Raw genomic sequence first — 19,434 nt, forward strand, 5'->3', positions numbered from 1 at the left:
GATGCCCCTGTTTGCTCATTTTTATGTTTTTTAATTAAACAATTTTTAAATATTTTATTAAATTTTTTTAAAATTTATTTTGAGAGAGAGGGAGTGTGGGAGCAGGGGAAGAGCAGAGAGAGGGAGAGAGAGAATCCCAAGCAGGCTCCATGTCATTAGCACAGAGCCCTACACGGAACTCGATCCCAGGAACCATGAGATCATGACCCAAGTCAAAAGCAAGAGTCGGTTGTTTAACCAACTGGGCCACCCAGGTGCCCCTAAAAAATGTTTTAATGTAATCTCTACCCCCGATGTGGGACTTGAACTTACAACCTCAAGATCAAGAGTCACGTGTTCTACCGACTGAGCCAGCCAGGTATCCCCTCTTTGCCCATTTTAAAATTGTCTTTTTATTATTGAGTTGTATAAATTACTTAAATATTCTTCACACAAGTCTTTTATCAAAAATATGATTTGCAAATATTTGCTCCCATAGTGTGGTTATCTTTTCACTTTCTTGATAGTGTCCTTTGAAGTACAGAAGTTTTAAAGTTTTAAAGATTGGGATATAATTGGCATATAACATTATGTTAGTTTCAGGTATACACTATAATGTGATATTTGCGTATACTGCATACTGATTACTACTACAAGTGTGGTTAATATCCATCGTACACAGTTACAAACTTTTCACTTATAATGAGAACTTTTAAGATCTACTCTCTTAGAAACCTTCAAATATGCAACATATTATTAACTAGATGCCATGCTATACATTATATCCCCAGAACTTATTATTTATTTTATAACTGGAAGTATGCACCTTTTGACCACTTTACCCATTTCGCCCATCCTCAACCTCTGACAGCCACCAATCTGTTTTCTGTACCTGTGAGTTACATTTATCTTTGAAGATTCCACATATAAGAGGTACCTGGGTTGGTTGGTTAAGCATTTGACTCTTGATTTCGGTTCAGGCTGTGATCTCATGGTTTCTGGGATAGAGTCCTGAGTTGGGCTCTGTGCTTACGGTGCAGAGCCTGCTTGGAATTCTCTCTCTTTCCCTTTCTCTCTCTCTCTGCCCCTCCCCTGCTTGTGCACTCTCTCTCTCTCTCTCAAAATAAATAAATAAACTTGAAAAAAAGATTACATATATAAGTGAGGTCATACAATATGTGTCTTTCTTTCCGATGTTTCACTTAGCATAATGCTATTAGGGTCTACCCATGTTGTAAAAGTTTTTAATTTTGAAGCAGCTTAATTTATCCATTTTTTTCTTTGTTGCTAATGTTTTTTGTGTTATATCCAAGAGTACGTTGTGAAATCCAAGGTTATGAAGATATACCTCTGTGTTCTTCTAAGAGTTTTGTAGTTATAGATCTTACATTTAAGTTTTTGGTTCATCTTGAGTTAATGTTTATATATGGTCTGCATGTGGATATCCAGTTTTGCCAGCACCAGTGTTTGAAAGAACTATTCTTTCCTCAATGAATAGTCTCGGTGTTTTTGTAAAAAATTGACCCTAGGGGCGCATGGATGGCTCAGTCGGTTAAGCTTCCGACTCTTGATTTCAGCTCAGGTCATGATCCCACAGTTGGTGGGATTGAGCCCTGTGGCTGGCTCACTGACAGCCAGGTGCTTGCTTGGGATTCTCTCTCTTTTCACACTCTGCTCCTCCCCCTGCTCTCTGTCTCTATCTCAAGATAAATGAACTTAACACAGTTTTCCTTAGACACATGGGTTTGTTTCTGGGCTCTCGATTCTGTTCATTGACATTTGTGTCTGACCTTAAGCCGGGACCATACTGTCTCGATTACCATTTACTTTGTACTGCATTTTGAAATAAGGACATGTGAGTCTTCCAAGGTTGTTCTTTTTCAAGATTGTTTTGGGCTTTTCAGAAATTCTTGTGATGCTATATACATTTTATTTTTTTTTTTATTATTATTATTTTTTTAAGGTTTATTTTTTTTTTTAATTTTTTTTTTTCAACGTTTATTTATTTTTGGGACAGAGAGAGACAGAGCATGAACGGGGGAGGGGCAGAGAGAGAGGGAGACACAGAATCGGAAACAGGCTCCAGGCTCTGAGCCATCAGCCCAGAGCCCGACGCGGGGCTCGAACTCCCGGACCGCGAGATCGTGACCTGGCTGAAGTCGGACGCTTAACCGACTGCGCCACCCAGGCGCCCCTTACATTTTATTTTTTTTAAGTTTTATTTATTTATTTTTGAGAGAGAGTGCACTTGCACGAGTGGGGGAGGGGCAGAGAGAGAGAGAGGAGAGGGAAAGAATCCCAAGCAGGCTCAGCTCCGACCCTGATGCAGGACTCGAACCCATAAACCATGAGATCATGAGCTGAGCAGAAGTTGGACGCTTAGCCAACTGAGCCATGCATGTGCCCCAATGCTATATGCATTTTAGAATCAGCTTGTAAGTTCCCATAAAGATATCAGCTGGTTATTCTGATAGAGATTGCATTGAATCTTAGATCAATTTGGGGAGAATTGCTACCCTTATAATATTAAGTCTTCTGACCCATAAATATGGGATTCCCCCCCCCATTTATTTAGATATCCTTTCAACAATATTTTGTAGTTTCCAGAGTATAATATTATACTTGTTTTGTTAAGTGTATTTCAAAGTATTATATTCTTTTTGATGCTTTTTCAAATGGAATTATTTTCTTAATTTCATTTCTAGATTATTCATTGAAAGTATATAGAAAAAACTGACTTTTGTATTCTGCAACTTTGTATTGACAATTTTGATCCAAAATTGACCTTTGTATTCTGCAATTCTTGCATTCTGCAACTTTCATGAAAATTGAAAGTAGTTTTCCATGTAATTCCTTAGGATTTTCTATATACAAGGTCACATTGATGAGGTTTTGGAATGGTGGGGGTTCGAAGCTGACGGCTAAGAAAGAATTCTTGAAGACCTCTTTGGTGCAGAAAGGTGATTTTATTAAAGCACGGGGACAGGACCCGTGGGCAGAAAGAGCTGCACAGGGGCTGTGAAGCGTGGCTCATTATATACCATGGAGCTGGGGGAGGTAAAGTCGAGAGAAAGTTTCTTTTTTATTAAAAAAAAAACTTTTTTTTAATGTTTATTTTTGAGAGACAGAGCATGCATGGGGGAGGGACAGACAAAGAGGGAGACAGAATCTGAAGCAGGCTTCAGGCTCTGACTGTCAGCACAGAGCCTGAACTGAGGCTCCAGCTGAGGAACTGAGAGATCCTGACCTGAAACCAAGTCAGACGCTTAACCGACTGAGCCACCCAGACACCCCAAGAGGAAGTTTCTTAAAGGGGTTAAAAGAAATTTTTGTTTATTACTGATTCATTTTTGAGAGAGAGCGAAAGAGACAGAGTGCAAGCGGGGGAAGGGCAGAGAGAGAGAGAGGGAGACACAGAATCTGAAACAGGCTCCAGGCTCTGAGCTATCCGCACAGAGCCTGATGCGGGGCTCGAACTCACGAACCGTGAGATCATGACCTGAGCTGAAATCAGACTGAGCCACCCAGGTGCCCCAAAGAGATTTTCACAAGTTAAAGGAGACTCACAGGATCCTGGAGGCCTAGCTATGGCCAAACTAAGGTTGTTTTTCCCTCCAGCAAAGCATTAACATTAAGACAGTAGGGAGTTCATGGAGATTAGGGTATTGATAAGATTACCGTTTTCTTGTAATTTTTAAAGATATTTGTAAAGTGATGGAGACTCAGGTCCCATCATGACAGTTAGCTCTGTAAGTTAACCGTTGGTTTTCTTTCCCTCTCCTTTGTCCTTGGGCAGCCAGGAGTGCCTGAGGAATATCACACATGCCCCACCTGGTGGAGGGTGTGTGGTACTTTGCACTTGGCCCCTAGTTTGCCGTGTGCTCCCGCCTTTACTTCATCTGTGGATTAGACACAGGTTTGCTTCTTCTTTCCAACCTGGATGCCTTTTTTTCCTGCCTAATTTCCCTTACTAGAACTTCTGTTGTAACTTTGAACAGAAAGAGCAAGGGTGGACATCCTTGTCGTATTCCTGATTTTAGGGGGAAAACGTCCAATCTTTCACTGTTAGATATTATGTTGTTTGTTGAGCCGAAGTCGGACGCTCAACCAACTGAGCCACCCAGGCGCCCCTGTTTGTGAATGTTTTTTAAAAAAAGTTTTAATGTTTATTTTTGAGAGAGAGAGTGTGAGCGGGGGAGGGCAGAGAGGAAGGGAGACACAGAGTCTGAAGCAGGCTCCAGGCTCTGAGCTGTCAGCACGCAGCCCGATGTGGGGCTCGAACTCACTGACCATGAGATCACCACCTGAGCTGAAGTTGGACACTTAACTGACTGAGCCACCCAGGTGTCCCATTTGTGAGTTTTTTATAGACACTCTTTTGTCAGGTTCCCTTCAGGTCCTAGTTTGTTGAGTGTTGTTTTTTTTTCATTAAAAGGTATTAAATTTTATCAAATGCTTTTTTTGTGTCTATTGAGATGATCCTGTAATTCTGTTTTCATTTTAGTGACATGATATATTAAAATAATTGTTTTTCAGGTGTTAAACCAAACTTGCATTCCTAGGATAAATCTCTCTTGGTCATGGTGCATAATTTTTATATGTTGCTGAATTTAGTGTGCTGGTATTTGAGTGACATTTTTTCCTCTTCACACACTTTAATTCCCACTTTTATGTTTTCTTTTGTTTTTTTAAGAGAGAGACAGGGTGCACGTGAGTGAGGGGCACAGAGGGAGGGAGAGAGAGAGAATCCTCAGCAGGCTGTGCACTGTCAGCACAGAGCCCGACATGGGGCTCAAACTCAAGAACCATGAGACCATGACCTGAGCCAAAGCTGGACACTTAACCGACTGAGTCACCTAGGCACCCCAGAAACTGGACGTTATTAAGTTTATTTATTTATTTAAGTAACCCTTACACCCAACATGGGGCTTGAACCCACATGCCCCTGAGATCAAGAGTCGCATGCCCTACTGACTGAGCCAGCCAGGCACCCTGAAACTGGACATTTCATCTTATTTCAATTAATTCATTAATGTTTAAAGCTTTCTTTATAGAGAGAGAGACAGCAGGTGCGTGCATGTGTGTGTGCAAGCTGGGGAGGGGGCAGAGAGAGAGGGAGAGAGAGAATCCCAAGCAGGCTCCGAGCTGTCACTGTGAACCTCTACACGGAGCTCGATCCCATGAACCATGAGATCATGACCTGAGCTGAAACCAAGAGTCGGACGCTTAACCGGGACATTTTAGATAATACTGTAGCAACATTTCCGGTAGGGCTTATTGTTGTTATTTGCTTATTTGTTTAGTGACCGGCTGGATTGTTTTAGTGTAGTCTGTTCCCTCTCCTTCCTCCCCCTTCCCTGTGGTAGCCTCGACTGTCACCCTGGGGCTGGGGGAAGCCTGCTTGTCCACACTTGTCCTGGATGTGGAGGGCTTGGGGGGGCTTTCTTTGATGTCTCTTCCTTGGGCCACACCACTGTTAAACTCCACTAAGCGTCCACTGGCTACTCTTATTATTTTCAGACCTGGTGCAAAAATTGTTCCCCAGACTAAACCAATCAATTTCAGGCTCCTTTGACTGGATAGTTTTTGAGTGCAGTATTTGAGTTTATTCTGATCCCAGGCAGGTTCCTCCCAGCTCTCTTTCCCAGGTTTTCTCAGGGAAACCAGCTGGCCTATACTTTGCCTATGTGTCCAATAAATGTGTCAGTCTCCCCCCAATTGCCTTTCACCACAATCTCCCCTGTTTTTCAGAGAACCCTCAGGCTTGAACTTCTCCACATTGGTAGCAGATGAAGTCAGTTCCTTTGGAAGAGAATAAGAGCTCTCTTTTTCCAGCCTGCTTCTTCCCTTAGGCAAAATCTCTGAGCCCTCACTCTGAAGGGGGGATGGGGACAGCGGCACACTTCCCTCCCAGTGACACTGTTGCCCTAGGAATTGAGCCCTCAGTAGAGAGGGGGCAGTAACATCACGTTTTCTCTCGCCTCTTCCAGCATGGAACCACCACCTGGTGAGCTGAGGCGGGACAATCAGAGCCCTATGGATTCTCAGTGGTGCCACATCGGAGGTAGAGCCTCAGTACTGGGTGTGGGATCTGGGCCAAAGAAAGGAGCCCTCGTTTCTCAGCCACACTCACAGGAGGTTAGCCTCAGCGTTAGGTTGATGGGGACAAGATGAAACTGGAGATGTCCTGCCCCAGGTAGGAAATAGCCCTCCAACCGGGAGCTGGGGGGCGAGGGAGCCCTGTGATCTTTGTTGGCTGTGCTAGTCTTGAGTGTTCATCTCGCTGAGTTGTGAGTGGGGGGGAAGAGGGTATATAGGTTTCACCTTAAATACCATATACTCTTGGAGCGCCTGGCTGGCTCAGTCAGTAGTGGAGCATGCGGCCCTTGATCTCAGGGTTCTGAGTTCAAGCCCCATACCAGGTGTGGAGCCTACTTAAAAAAATTATAAATACGATAGTGTTTGTATTTATTAAGTTTTTTGTTTGTTTTTGTTTTTTTAGTAAATGTTTCTTCACAGACTATATGTCCTTGGGACCATTTCTAGAGATTAAAAAAAAGTTTTTTTAATGTTTATTTCTTTTAGAGAGAGAGAGAGAGACACAGAGCATGAGCGGGTGGGGGGCAGAGAGAGAGGGAGACACAGAATCCAAAGCAGGTTCCGGGCTCTGAGCTGTCAACATAGAGCCCGACATGGGGCTCAAACTCACAGACCGTGAGATCATGACCTGAGCTGTAGTCCGGATGCTTAACCAACTGAGCCACCCAGGTGCCCCACCAATTTTTTTTTTAAGTTTATTTATTTATTTTGAGGAGGGGGAGGGGCAGACAAAGAGAGGGAGAGAGAGAGGGAATCCCAAGCAGGCTCCTCACTGTCAGCTTGGAGCCCGATGTGGGACTTGAACCCATCAATGGGGAGCTCATGATCTGAAGCAAAATCAAGAGTCCAATGCCCAGCCCACGCCCAGCCAGCTGAGCCACCCAGGAACTGCGTTTTTTTTATTTGTTCCTTTCTTGCATTTGAAGTATTCCTCGCGAATGTCCTTGTCTGAGCCTCTTTGCCCTGGTCCCTAACCACCACAACAGCAACCAACCCTTCATAACATCGTCCCTCTCTGTCAGTGTTACAGAGGCCCACCCATCCCCCTAGTTTCTTGTCATCAGCCTGAATTAGACTAATTTTAGTGTCTGGCACAAAGGGCCTCCACCAACCTGACCTGCATAGGCTCATCTCAGGTGGATGCAAGCGGACAGAGACGGGTTTGGCGCTTGACTAAGGCTTTGGCAGCTAGTGCCAACCCCACGGGCCAGGCCACGGTGGGTGAGGGCGGTCTTCAGTGCCTCTGGCAAAGCAGTAGGGTCGCCCATCACCCCCCCCCCCCCGCCCCCCACCAAAGCAATTGCCTTCTGTGGTTTAGGGTGGAGCCGAACCTTGCGTGAGCGTGAGCTCGTGGCTGGTCAACTCCAGGGCAGCGGCAGGGAAAAAGTAGACGATTTCATGGGTTTTTTGTTATTTATATATATATTTTTTTTCTTTAAAAAAAAAAAATTTTTTTTTTAACGTTTATTTATTTTTGAGACAGAGAGAGACAGAGCATGAACGGGGGAGAGGCAGAGAGAGAGGGAGACACAGAATTGGAAGCAGGCTCCAGGCTCTGAGCCATCGGCCCAGAGCCTGACGCGGGGCTCGAACTCACGGACCGCGAGATCGTGACCTGAGCTGAAGTCGGACGCTCAACCAACTGAGCCACTCAGGCGCCCCTGTTATTTATATTTAAAATAATTTCCACCAGCTTTACTGGTGAGTGGGTCCCCGGTGTCTTTACGTTGCTTGTGCGAGTCTTCCCCTCCACCCCAGTTTCGTGCACTACACCCCTACTTTCTTTGTTCCGTTTCCTTATTCTAGAAGCCCAGTGTATGTTTTAGTTATCACTTTGTTAAATTAACCTTTGTTGAAGAAATGCAGACACACAGGTGATGAGCTGTGGTTCGACAAAAGATCAGGAAAGAAATTGAAATAGGGAACGTTGTTACTCACAAGGCCCGGGGGACCTGCACAGGACGTGTCGAGGGGCCACTTGGGAAGGCCAAGGTCGGGTGCAGGCAGAGAGCGACAGGACCTGGGCCACACACGTTTATCTCTGCCCGTGGGTGGGGAGGCTTCAGGGGTCCTGGGTAAGGCCGGATCTTGGTCTCTTGGTCGACTCAAACACCAAAAGCTCCGTGGGGAGTCTTTTTTTTTTTTTTAATCTTTTTTAATGTTAATTTTTCTTAACATTTATTTCTTTTTGAAAGACAGAGCCTGAGCAGAGAAGGGGCAGAGAGAGGGAGACACAGAATCCGAAGTAGGCTCCAAGCTCTGAGCTGTCAGCACAGAGCCAGCCAGACTTGAACCTACGAACTGTGAGATCATGACCTTAGCCGAAGTCGGACGTTCAACCGACTGAGCCAACCAAGAGCCCCATGACTCTTTTTTTAATGTTTACTTTTGAGGGAGGGAGAACAGAGAGTGGGAGGAAGGGGCAGAGGGAGTGGGAGACAGAATCGGAAGCAGGCTCCAGACTCCAAGCTGTCAGCACAGATCCCCACGGTGGGGCACGAACCCAACTGCAATGCAAGATCATGACCTGAGCTGAAGTGGGAGTCAACCCCAGGCGCTCCTTCACAAGGAATCTTATCTAAGGGGTGCACAAGGGGAAGGCTCTGGAGAGAGGAGAGACTGTGGGTCACAAGCGCTGTTGAGGAAGTCATGTCAGGAACTTATAGTGGCTTGTGACTCTTCAGGTCGTTATCTAGGGCATGTGGTTGTATGGGGGGCTAATGACAGTTAGGCTCCCTTGCAGGCAGCTTGGTTAAACAAAATAAATGCCAAGGCAGTGATAGCATGGATAGCTTAGCTGAACTTTTGACATATTTCTTATTAAAACATAATGCAACAATTTATGTATTTATGTATTTATTTTTATTTGAGAGAGAGAGAGAGAGAGAGAGAGCATGAATGGGGGAGAGGGGCAGAGGAATAGAGAGAGAGAGAATCTCAAGCCAGATGCAGTGCTCGATCTCAGGACCCTGGGATCATGACCCAAGGGTAAATCAAGAGTCCATTGCTTAACCGTCTGAGCCACCCAGGTGCCCCAATGCAATAATTTTAAACTGCTTCCCTTTAAAACAGTATGAAGTATATTTAATAACAACTGTTAGATATGATAATTTATTCACACCAAAATATATTATTTTTTACACCAAATCTCACATTTGCAGGACCACACCTTTTATTTTATTTTATCCTTTTTTTTTAAGTTTATTTATTTATTTTGAGAGAGAGGGAGAGAGAGAGACAAGAAGAGAGAGAGAATCCCAAGCAGGCTCCACACTGTCAGCACAGAGTCTGACTCGGGGCCCGAACCCATGAACCATGAGATCATGATCTGGGCAGAAACCGAGTTAGACGCTTAACTGACTGAGCCACTCGGGCGCCTATCCTAGTCTATTTTTCAAGTAAGGTCTAGGCCCAAAGTGGGGCTTGAACTCATAACCCCAAGGTCAAGGGTGGCATGTTCTATGAACTGAGCCAGCCAGGCACCCCAGAACTGTACCTTTAAAAAAAGACTTCATTTTTAACCAGTTTTAGGCTTATATGGAAAAGTTGCAAAAATAACTCAAAGTTCCCACGTATTTCCCACTTAGTTTCTTATCTAACACCTTGTATAACCCAAGTACAGTGGTTAATACCAGGAAATTAAACTTGGTGAAATACTATTGTGTAAAGTACGGAACTTAATAGAATTTCAGCAGTGTTTCACTGCTGTCCTTTTCCTGTTTGGGGATTTCACAGAGCACTGAGCTGTTATTCTCCACAGATTCTTGTAATCTGTGACGATTCCATAATCTTTCCTTATTTTCCAGGACCTTGACATTTTAAAGAGTGTTGGTCACGAATTCTGTAAGATATCCATCAATTTGGGCTTGTCTGATGTTCTCTCATGATTAGAAGGAGGTTATACAGTTTGGGCAAGAAGACCATAAAATGACTTTTGTCCTTCTCAGTGTAACATATTTAGAGTTTATGACATTGTTACATTGTTACATGCTAACCTTGACCATTTGGTTAAACCTGTGAAGTTTCTCCACGTAAAATACTGTCTTCCTCTCCTGTTCAGAACTATCTTGGAGTAGATACTGCAAGATTATCTAAATATCCTTTTTCTCCTCAAATTTTGCCTGCTACTTTTACCATCCACCTTGTCTGCAAGGAATTAATACAGTGGTACTTGCCTACTATTGATTTTTCTATTTCCCTCTTCTTTCTACATCCATCAGCTGGATTTTTCTGTAAGAATTTTCTCTCATTTATTTATGTCACTCTAGATTCATAATAGTTATGTTATGAGTTATAATCCAGCACCATCATTTACTTATTTTAATGCTCAAATTGTTCTAGCTTTGGCCATTCAGAACTTGTTCTGTTTGGTTCCTGCGTCTTCTTGAGAATTCCCTTCCAGTTTTCAGCACTTCCTTACTTCTGGCACCGCAAAATAATCCGGATTCATCTTATTTTTTCCCTGCCGCAAACCTTGAGTCAACCGCTCTCCAAGGAATCCTGGGCCTTTTACTGAAGAACGCCGTATAGAGACCGATAGCTGCTAAGTGTGCTCATTGCTACTGGGATCTCATTGCTTCTAGGCTCTTTCCATGGAAAACGATGTAGGAAATTCATGTATCGCTACTAACCCATGCATGCGCACATATCTGTATGACCCTATCTGTATATGTATTTTAAGGGGTGCCTGAGCGGCTTAGCGGGCTAAGCACCTGACTTTGGCTCAGGTCATGATCTCACAAATTTCAGAGTTCGAGCCCCACATCTGGCTGTCTGCTGTCAGTGTGGAGCCTGCTTGGGATTCTCTGTCTCCCTGTCTCTCTGCCCATCCCCCACTTGTGTTTTCTCTCTCTCTCTCTCTCTCTCTCAAAAATAAATAAACGTTAAAAAAAACCCACATGATTTTACGCTGATACTTCTGATTCCAATCCAAAACTAGAGGGTTTCTTATTTGTAACTTTTTTTTTTCCAGTGGTGGGAAACCAGGCTCTCCCTTGTATACAATATTCTTACTTATTTACTCATAAAGTACACATAAAGTTGTGTCAGAATTGTTAACCCACCTTTGAAGAGCCCATTTATTATGTACATGACAGCATTTATGTAGTTCTTTTTCGTCTTTAACCTTGTATGATGCAGACAAGATCCTGTTTTCCAAGGTTCCTTTCTTCCTCCCCCCTTCAGTGGGATTTTGTGTTTTATTTACAATACAGGTTCAAGCGTTACTGTTTGCATTGCGTCTTGGATTCCCACCACATCCTCATTATAACTTGTTTATTTTTTGGAGGGGAAAACGTGAAGGGCTTGTGAAGCATTACTATCGTTCTGTAACAAAAAGATGTTCTCGAAGGAGTATAACTCTGTCCTAATCTGTATTACTCCATTCCTGTTCTTTCCTTTTTACCCCTTTCCAATCACCCCTTGTAGCCAGTTTCTGTCTTTTTTTTCTTCATGCAGCTGTTTTTTTTTTAAATAATATTTCTATTTTTAAAGTTTATTTATTTTGAGAGAGAGAGAGAGTGTGTGTGCAAGAGGGGAGGGACAGAGAGAGAGAGGGAGGGAGGGAGAGAGAGAATCCCAAGCAGGCTCTGCACTGTTAGCACAGACCCCAATGTGGGGCTCAAACTCACGAACCCTGAGACCGTGACCTGAGCCGAGATCCAGCATCAGACACTTAGCTGACTGAGCTCCCGAGGTGCCCCTAATTTCTTAAATTTCTACATATTCCCTCCCATTTAAATAGTGTAACGTGTGAATGTGTCTGAGGTAGACTGTTAGCCACCTCTCCCAACTTGTCTTCATCTTCCAAAGTCATATAATTTCTGATTTTAGCTGATCATAAAACTGCTTGGATCAAACATTCCCATTTTCCCAGTCTCCCATGCACCTAGATACAGTCACATGACTAAGTTCTTGCCAATGAGATGCAAGGAGTTAAAGTCATATGGCAGTTTTTGGAAAACTGCTTTAAAAGACTGATACATGTTTCTCTCTCTCTCCCTCTCTCTTTTCACCCAGTAATTTATCCTTGTGCCCAGAATGTCAATGTGATGGCCGGAACTCCAACAGCCATCTTATACCATGAAGACAAAAGTCTTGGGATGGAGGAGTGAAAAGCTTGAAGAGCCTGTGTTCCTGATGATACCTTAGGGTCTCTAGAGTGCATTTGTGTATAGATGTACACGTTCGATGATGAAACCTTACCCCATGCAAGGCTTATGATTCATTTTTTTAAAGAGTTTATTTTTTTATTAAATTTTTTTAAAGTTTATTTTTGAGAGAGAGACAGAGCACGAGCGGGGGAAGGGTAGAGACAGAGGGAGACGCAGAATCCGACGCAGGCTCCAGGCTCTGAGCCGTCAGCACAGAGCCCGACGCGGGGCTCAAACTCACGAGCTGTGAGATCGTGACCTCAGCCGAAGTCGGACGCCTAACCGACTGAGCCACCCAGGCGCCCCGGTCATGTAACTGTCTTCAATGTTCCTGCACAATCAATGATAGTTGAGAAGTTCCGTGAACCTTCCACAACAAAGCAGGCTGTTCTGCCCAACGTACACATGAGTTCTGGGGCCTCATTTTCTCACCCACTGCTTGTCAGGTGTATTGGTGAATGTCAATAGTTGGTTCCAAATGAAGGAAAGCCAATCATCCCACTAGGCAAATCCAACAGTTTTTTTTTTTTTTTTTTAAAACATATCCAGGGGGTCCAGAAGGATATGAGTTGAGTCTGGAAATAGCACGTCGATCAGCAGCATTCTTTGGGATGGAGTGAGGTGCTAGCTTCAGAACCTAAAAAATCTGAGGATAGATGCGTGTGCTGGTGGGTTGCCAATGGAAAAGTGCCGGTAAGCCAAGGTCACATTAGGCCTTCCAGAAGCTCCACTGCCCCTCCTAGGCCCATGCCTCCTGTGTGTATATATCGGCCTGGATATGTGCAGGGCCAGGTGACCCTCATTAAACCTGGGGTTAAACAATATACACTAGGGCTCTGGGGCACTCCTCAAGTACCCTCAGCACAAATAGTCTTCATTCATGACCCTTTCTGACCTCAGGTCAATACAGCTGGTCCAAAACATTCCTGAATTAAGAGCTGGGGGCCCAGAATAAGGCTCAGTGCCTGTGGCATCTGGATCATCCAACAGATTCTTAGACCAGAAGAATGGCCTGGTTGCAGGGATGCGGGGTCAAACCTAGAATCATCACTCGTGATCTCTACTCTCAAGACATGCCTCCCATAACCTTTGTCCATTTCTACAGAAACTGCTAACACCCGCATGGTCCTCAGCTGTCTACATACTTCCCACATATGTGGCTCTCGCGGCAGATGCATTGGACAGTACCAGTGTAGACCTTTGACTTTGCCTACCCACCCCTAACTTGAAAACATAAATTTACCATCGACCACTAGGTGGCACCCTATCCCAAACTACCGTATACCACACCAAGGGTAGGCATTTTAAGACCCCATTGAGAATGCCTGATCTGACCTCCCTCTGGAGTGTCAAGTTTAAACAATGTGAATCCAGTCTCAATGTGAATTTAAAGAGCCTTATAACAAGTAACCATCTAGTGAAACTGGTTGTGGTCTCTCACTCTGTTCCTCCCTTATTCGTTCTGTATTGTTTACTATATGACTTTTTTTTTTTTTTTTCCTTATGACTTACTTCTATCTGGACTCATCCACACCAATCTCGTGTGTCCTCCTTAGTTCAGCTGGTTTAGTGTCAGAACTTTGCCAACTGGGATGGCCTTCTACCTTTTGCCCTTTCGTTTGTCAGTAAAACAGAAGAAAGAACAACAGGACCACAAATCTTTTCCCTTAGGCAAGTATAGGGAGGCCAACGCCATACTATTTAGAGCAAGCAACGCCAACCGAAATGAATCAAGGTACTTTCTCTTGTAGGTAACTTTGAATGTTCTGGTTCCTTGTTACTTTTTAACTTCCTTGGATGATTGTCACCATGTTTCCTAAGCCCTACAAGCAGCTGGACCTTGCTCAGGTGCACCATAGGCTGGGAAATCTGACCCAATGGTCCGCCATCTTGTCCCATTGCACTTGCAGACTGAGAAGCCTTGCCGTCTGATTTCCTGTTTGTTTCATGTCCCTGTCATTCTTGACTCAAGGCATTTTCAGCCCACGGTATATATCAAGACCCCTGTTTGAACTGTACACTCTGGAAAGGCAGACTTCTTTTTTTAACTTTTTAAATGTTTTTATTTGTTTTTGAGAGAGAGAGAGCACACACATGAGCCAGGGAGGGATAGAGAGAGAGAGAGAGAGAGAGAGAGAGGGAGAACCAGAATGTGAAGCAGCTGTCAGCACAGAGCCCGACATGAGGCTCAAACCCAAGAACTGTGAGATGACGACCTGAGCCAAAGTCAGATGCTCAACCGACTGAACCACCCAGATGCCCCTTTAAAAATTTTTTTTTAACGTTTGTTTATTGTTAGAGAGTGTGTGCAAGTCAGGGAGGAACAGAGAGAAAGGGAGACACAGAATCTGAAGCATGCTCCAGGCTCTGAGCTGTTATGACAGCATAGAGCCTGACACGGGGCTCAAACCCACGAACTGTGAGGTCATGACCTGAGCTGAAGTCGGACGCTTAACCGACTGAGCCACCCAGGCTCCCCTCTCTTTAGCTCTTTTGAGAGAAAACTGAAACTGAGAAACCAGCAAGCTAATGAAAAGATACTTAAGGTTCATCTACTTTTGGTTTGTGGGATTCAAAGCAATTCTTGTCTTCTGATCGCAAACCTCAGGTTTATGTGTAGATAGCCATTGGTACCCACGACGCAGGAACAACATAAGGCTCTGCTTTATTCAAAGTTTGGCAAATAAAATGACAGTGGCTGAGGTCAGGTATGTGAAGTCACTAGGCAAACTAGCCTGTCACGTTGACCCAGGGCAAGAACAAAGTTGGCCCAGTGATGATATTAGGAAATGAAAAGCAACAGGTCAATTAAAGGAACCGTGGAAATAAAACAACAAAGGCAATGCAGGAAGATTGAGAAGTAACGGCCAGAAGGACACGTCCAGAGGCGCCTGGGTGGCTCAGTCGGTTAACTGTCCTACTTGGGCTCAGGTCACGATCTCACTGTTCGTGGGACTGAGCCCTGTGTTGGGCTCTGCGCTGACAGTGCGAAGCCTGCTTCAGATTCTCTCTCCCTGTCTTTTACCCTCCCCCATTCATGCTCACTCTCTCTCTCTCTCTCATAAATAAATAAACATTAAAAAAAACCCAAAAAAGGACAGGTTCAGCATAGTCCCGGAGAAGCAAATGTCCCAGACCCTCCGATGCGGTTGCCCTTCTTTGTGGCCGATAACAGCTGCTGTTTTCACCTAGGCCTCCTTTTCTTTATCTGTGAAATAAGGGGGTTAAAGCGGACAATGTAGGGAGAAATGTGAAAGACGGTTGAACCAGAGCAAAATGATTACTGGGCGCATTCAATGGAAAAACAGGCAGGTGGGATCTAAACCCCCTTCTGGGTTATCCAATTCTGTGAAGTGTCTGTGCTTTTCATTGTCCTTGAGCTCTTTTGTGTCTGTGAATTGTAGATGGCTGGGAACAGTGCCAATGGCTCTTGTCCACACACACGCAGATACATTTTGAGACGTGGAAATACCGCAGAATTCCCTTTCTGTTCGAGTTTTTCCAACTTTGCACCGTAAGTCCATCTCAGCATTATTGATATGTGTGTGGATCTTTGAATTTGAACCACCCGTAATGTCTTAGTCGTCCGACTTGTCGATGAGTTCACCATCATCTCTGACCTATTCTAGTCTATCTGCATGACAGCCATGAATTTATCCTGCTTCAGAAACGATCCATTGGGGCGCCTGGGCGGCTCGGTCGGTTAAGCGCCTGACTCCTGATTTCGGCTCCGGTCGCGGTCTCACGGTTACTGAGTGCGAGCCCCGCGTCAGGCTCTGCACTGGTGATGCAGAGCCTGCTTGGGATTCTCTCTCTCCCTCTCCTCCCTGCCCCTTCCTCACGTGTGTGCTCTCTCTGTCTCTCAAAATAAATAAATAAATAAACCTCAAAAAATAAATAGATGGAAAACCACCCGTTAACAATTGGCCGGAAGTCCAATGATCACAAGTTATTTGGTCAAGAAACCACACATCCACTTCGTGCGTGGTTATAAATACAACTATAATTATAATTGTCACCGGGAATATGGACACAAAAGATTAAGTGCTAAAGAGCAGTGGGTTTGCCAGATACTTTAGGTGTCTGCCTTGAGTCGTGTACAAGCTCATGGTTCAAGGGGCTTTCCAAACCGAAGTTTTTTAGGCCCGGCTTGTACCTGAGATTATTCAGGGTGAAAAGCCTCTTCCATCACAGAAACTCTTTGCCTCAGCCACGCTTTAGTAAGATGCCTTTGCCACGTGCCATCCGTGTCCGCGTGGGGCTTTCTGCAGAGAGAAGTGACTGTGGCTTACTGCCCGGAGTGGTCTCAACCAAGACGTTGCAAGAAACGATGGTGGAGTGGGATTTGGGGTGGGCGGGCTTGGCAGGATGTGTACATGCGGGAGAAGGAATTCTGACGGGAGTCTTCACAAATCTGGAATAAATCTTAACTCCTTAGCTGATTCTATAATCTGAAGCGAAAGAATTTTTATAGACGCTGGGTATCTCAGCCTGATTCCCCTGAAGTCAGGCTTTGTCATTAAAACTTCTGTGTAAGTCATTTATTTGGGAATGTGATCCTAGGCGACTTGAGTAAAAACAGGGATGGAGGAAAAGCCAATACCTGTGCTCATTTGTGCACGTTAGGGCTTGGAACTGGACAGATGGGACCATTCTGTGCAAGGCCCCCCCACTCCCAGCCCTAGCAAGACAGCTGAGATTTCTCCAGCTTTCTCTTCAGAGGGAATATGTGCATTTGTGTGGCTGATGGCCTGAATCAGGCAGGTGCTCAGTTGTGGGCCCAATAGCCCATTCTGTAACCAAGCCTCTCCCTGTAGCTGCCCTACTTCAGATGCTTGGCCCACCCTGCCACCATGCATGCCCGGTCACGTGCATGCCCAACTAGCCTTGGGCTCTCAGGGCCCTCCAGGCATCTGGGGCTCAGACAGTCCTCCAGAACCACCTAGCTTCTGGGGAGGTGGGTGCTCCCACCCAGAGAATATTTCTGAGGCATCAGCTTTAAGTGGTGATCGTCAGTCCCCACTTGGACTCCCGCTCCCAAGCTTCCCCAGGCATCGAGGCTCCCAGATGTCTCTGTTACTAGAGGGTACTTGAGTATCTCTCCTGCCCAGCCTTAAAAGGCAGTCCAGGCTCCTCCAGCTATGTCTGCAGGGGAATATACACATGTGGGTAGCTTAAGGCATGAAGCCAGGTACCCCTAACAGCCCCCTCCATTAGCTGGCCTCAAGATACACGGTCCTGTTCCAGGATCCTGGCCGCCCTGACCTGTGCAGCTTGTATATGCACAGTATGTATTCCATTAGTCTGGCCAGGGAGCTAGGACCCTCCAGACCTGTGCACCTCGTGTCAGGCGAGAATCGCCTGCACATCTCCAGGGCGAAGAAAATGTGTATTAAGCTATTTTGTTTGGATGGTTCTATATATATCACGTGGGTCCATCTGGTCTCATGTGTCATTCAGGGTGTCCTCATTGATTTTCTGTCTGCATGATCTATCCACTGATGTGAGTGGGGTGTTAAAGCCCCTACTATTATTGTGTTAATGTCGATCTCTCCCTGTATGCCTGTTAATATTTGTTACAAATTTATGTAATTACACGCTCCTGTATTTGGTACATTGATACTTAAATTGTTACATCCTCATGTTGGATTGACCCCTTTGTCATTAGGTACTGCCCCTCTTCATCTCTTGTTACAGTCTTTATCTCCAAGTCTATTCTGTCTGATAGAAATACTGCTACTCTGGCTTTTTTTTTTTTTTTTTTACTTCCATTTCCATGGACTGTCTTTTTCTGTCCCCTTACTTTCAGTCGGTATGTGTCTTTACGTCTGAAGTGAGTCTCTTATAAGCATCGTACAGATGGGCCTTGGTTTTTATTTTTTAATCCATTCGGTTACCCTCTGTTCTTCATTGGAACATTTAGACCATTCGTGTTGAAAGTGACTATCGATAGGTATGTACTTATTGCCATTTTGGTAATTTTTTTCCTGGTTGGTTTTGTCGTTCTCCTCTGTTTCTTCCCTTGTGATTGATGACGTTCTCTAGTGTTATGCTCAGATTCCTTTCTCTTTATTTTTTTGTGTATCCACTATGGGTTTTTGACTTGTGTTCCCTTGAAGTTTATATATAACATCCTCACTATATAGCAGGCTAAATTAAGTTGACGGTTGCTTACATTCAAACACATTCTGAAACCACTACATTTTTACTGCCCCTTCCATGTTTTATGTTTATGATGTCATGTTTTATATTATTTTGAGAATCCCCTAATATTTTAGACATAACTGATTTTACTACTTTTGTCTTTTTATCCTTATTATTAGTTTTGTATGTTTTTGATCTACTACTTAACTGTTTGCTTTTACTCATGCAATTTTTTTTCATTTCACAATTTTCTTCTAATTATGGCCTTTCCCTCTTAAAAAAAAACTCTCTCTGACATTTCTTGTAAGGCTGGTTTAGTGGTGATGAACTCTAACATTTACTTGTCTGGGAAACTCTTTCCTTCAATTCTTTTTTTTTTTTTTTTTTAAGTTTATTTTAAGTAACCTCTACTCCCAACGTGGGGCTCAAACTCATGACACTGAGATCAAGAGTCACACACTCCCCACACTGAGCCACCCCGGCAGTCCTCCCTTTCAATTCTGAATAATTTTGAGGTGTGTGGGTGGCTCAGTTGCTTAAACTTCTGACTTCGGCTCAGGTCGTGATCTCATGGCTTGTGAGTTTGAGCCCTGCGTCGGGGGTCTGTGCCATCAGCGCAGAACCCGCTTTGGGTCTTCACTCTCCCTCTCTTTCTGTACCCCCCCCCCACCTGTTCTCTCTCTCTCAAAAAATAAAAAAAAAAACCTCTCAATTCTGAATAACCTTGCCAAGAAGATTATTCTTGGTTCTATTTTTGTTTTCCCGTTCAGCACTTTGTCTTATCTTTTTTTTTTTTTTTTCAAGTAGGCTCTATGCCCAACATGGGGCTCAAACTCATGACCCCAAGATCAAGAGTTGCAGGCTCTACCAACTGAGCCAACCAGGCGCTCCCTCCCCCACCCCATTCCGCACATTGAATATATCATGCCACTCATTTCTGGCCTCCAAATTAGCTAATTTGGCCTAAAATCTGGCCTAAAAATGAGCTAATAGCTTTATGGGGTTTTTCTTGTACATAAGTAGCTGCTTTTCTTTGGCTGCTTTAAAGATCCCCTATCTC

The 19,434-nt window shown here is 44.3% G+C and overlaps 1 long non-coding RNA gene and 1 pseudogene across 2 annotated transcripts in view; one reads left to right on the forward strand and one right to left on the reverse strand.

Annotated features, from left to right (window-relative positions):
- The window catches only part of LOC147577042 (uncharacterized), a 41,407-nt gene that overhangs the window by 15,778 nt on the left and 6,195 nt on the right, over window positions 1-19,434 (forward strand). Inside the window, exons 2-3 of one of the 2 annotated variants that reach the window (XR_015255925.1) lie at window positions 5,970-6,175; window positions 12,097-12,632. This is a non-coding gene — a long non-coding RNA (uncharacterized LOC147577042). Of the gene's footprint in view, window positions 1-5,969; window positions 6,176-12,096; window positions 12,633-19,434 lie in introns of those variants that run through there. The other variant, XR_015255926.1, reaches the window with a different exon arrangement.
- LOC147577043 (small ribosomal subunit protein eS12 pseudogene) lies at window positions 6,917-7,349 on the reverse strand (annotated as a pseudogene).

The sequence above is a fragment of the Puma concolor genome, chromosome C2 (assembly GCF_028749965.1).
Source record: "Puma concolor isolate L17-30 chromosome C2, mPumCon1.1.hap2, whole genome shotgun sequence".
NCBI classification, from domain to species: Eukaryota; Metazoa; Chordata; class Mammalia; order Carnivora; family Felidae; genus Puma; species Puma concolor.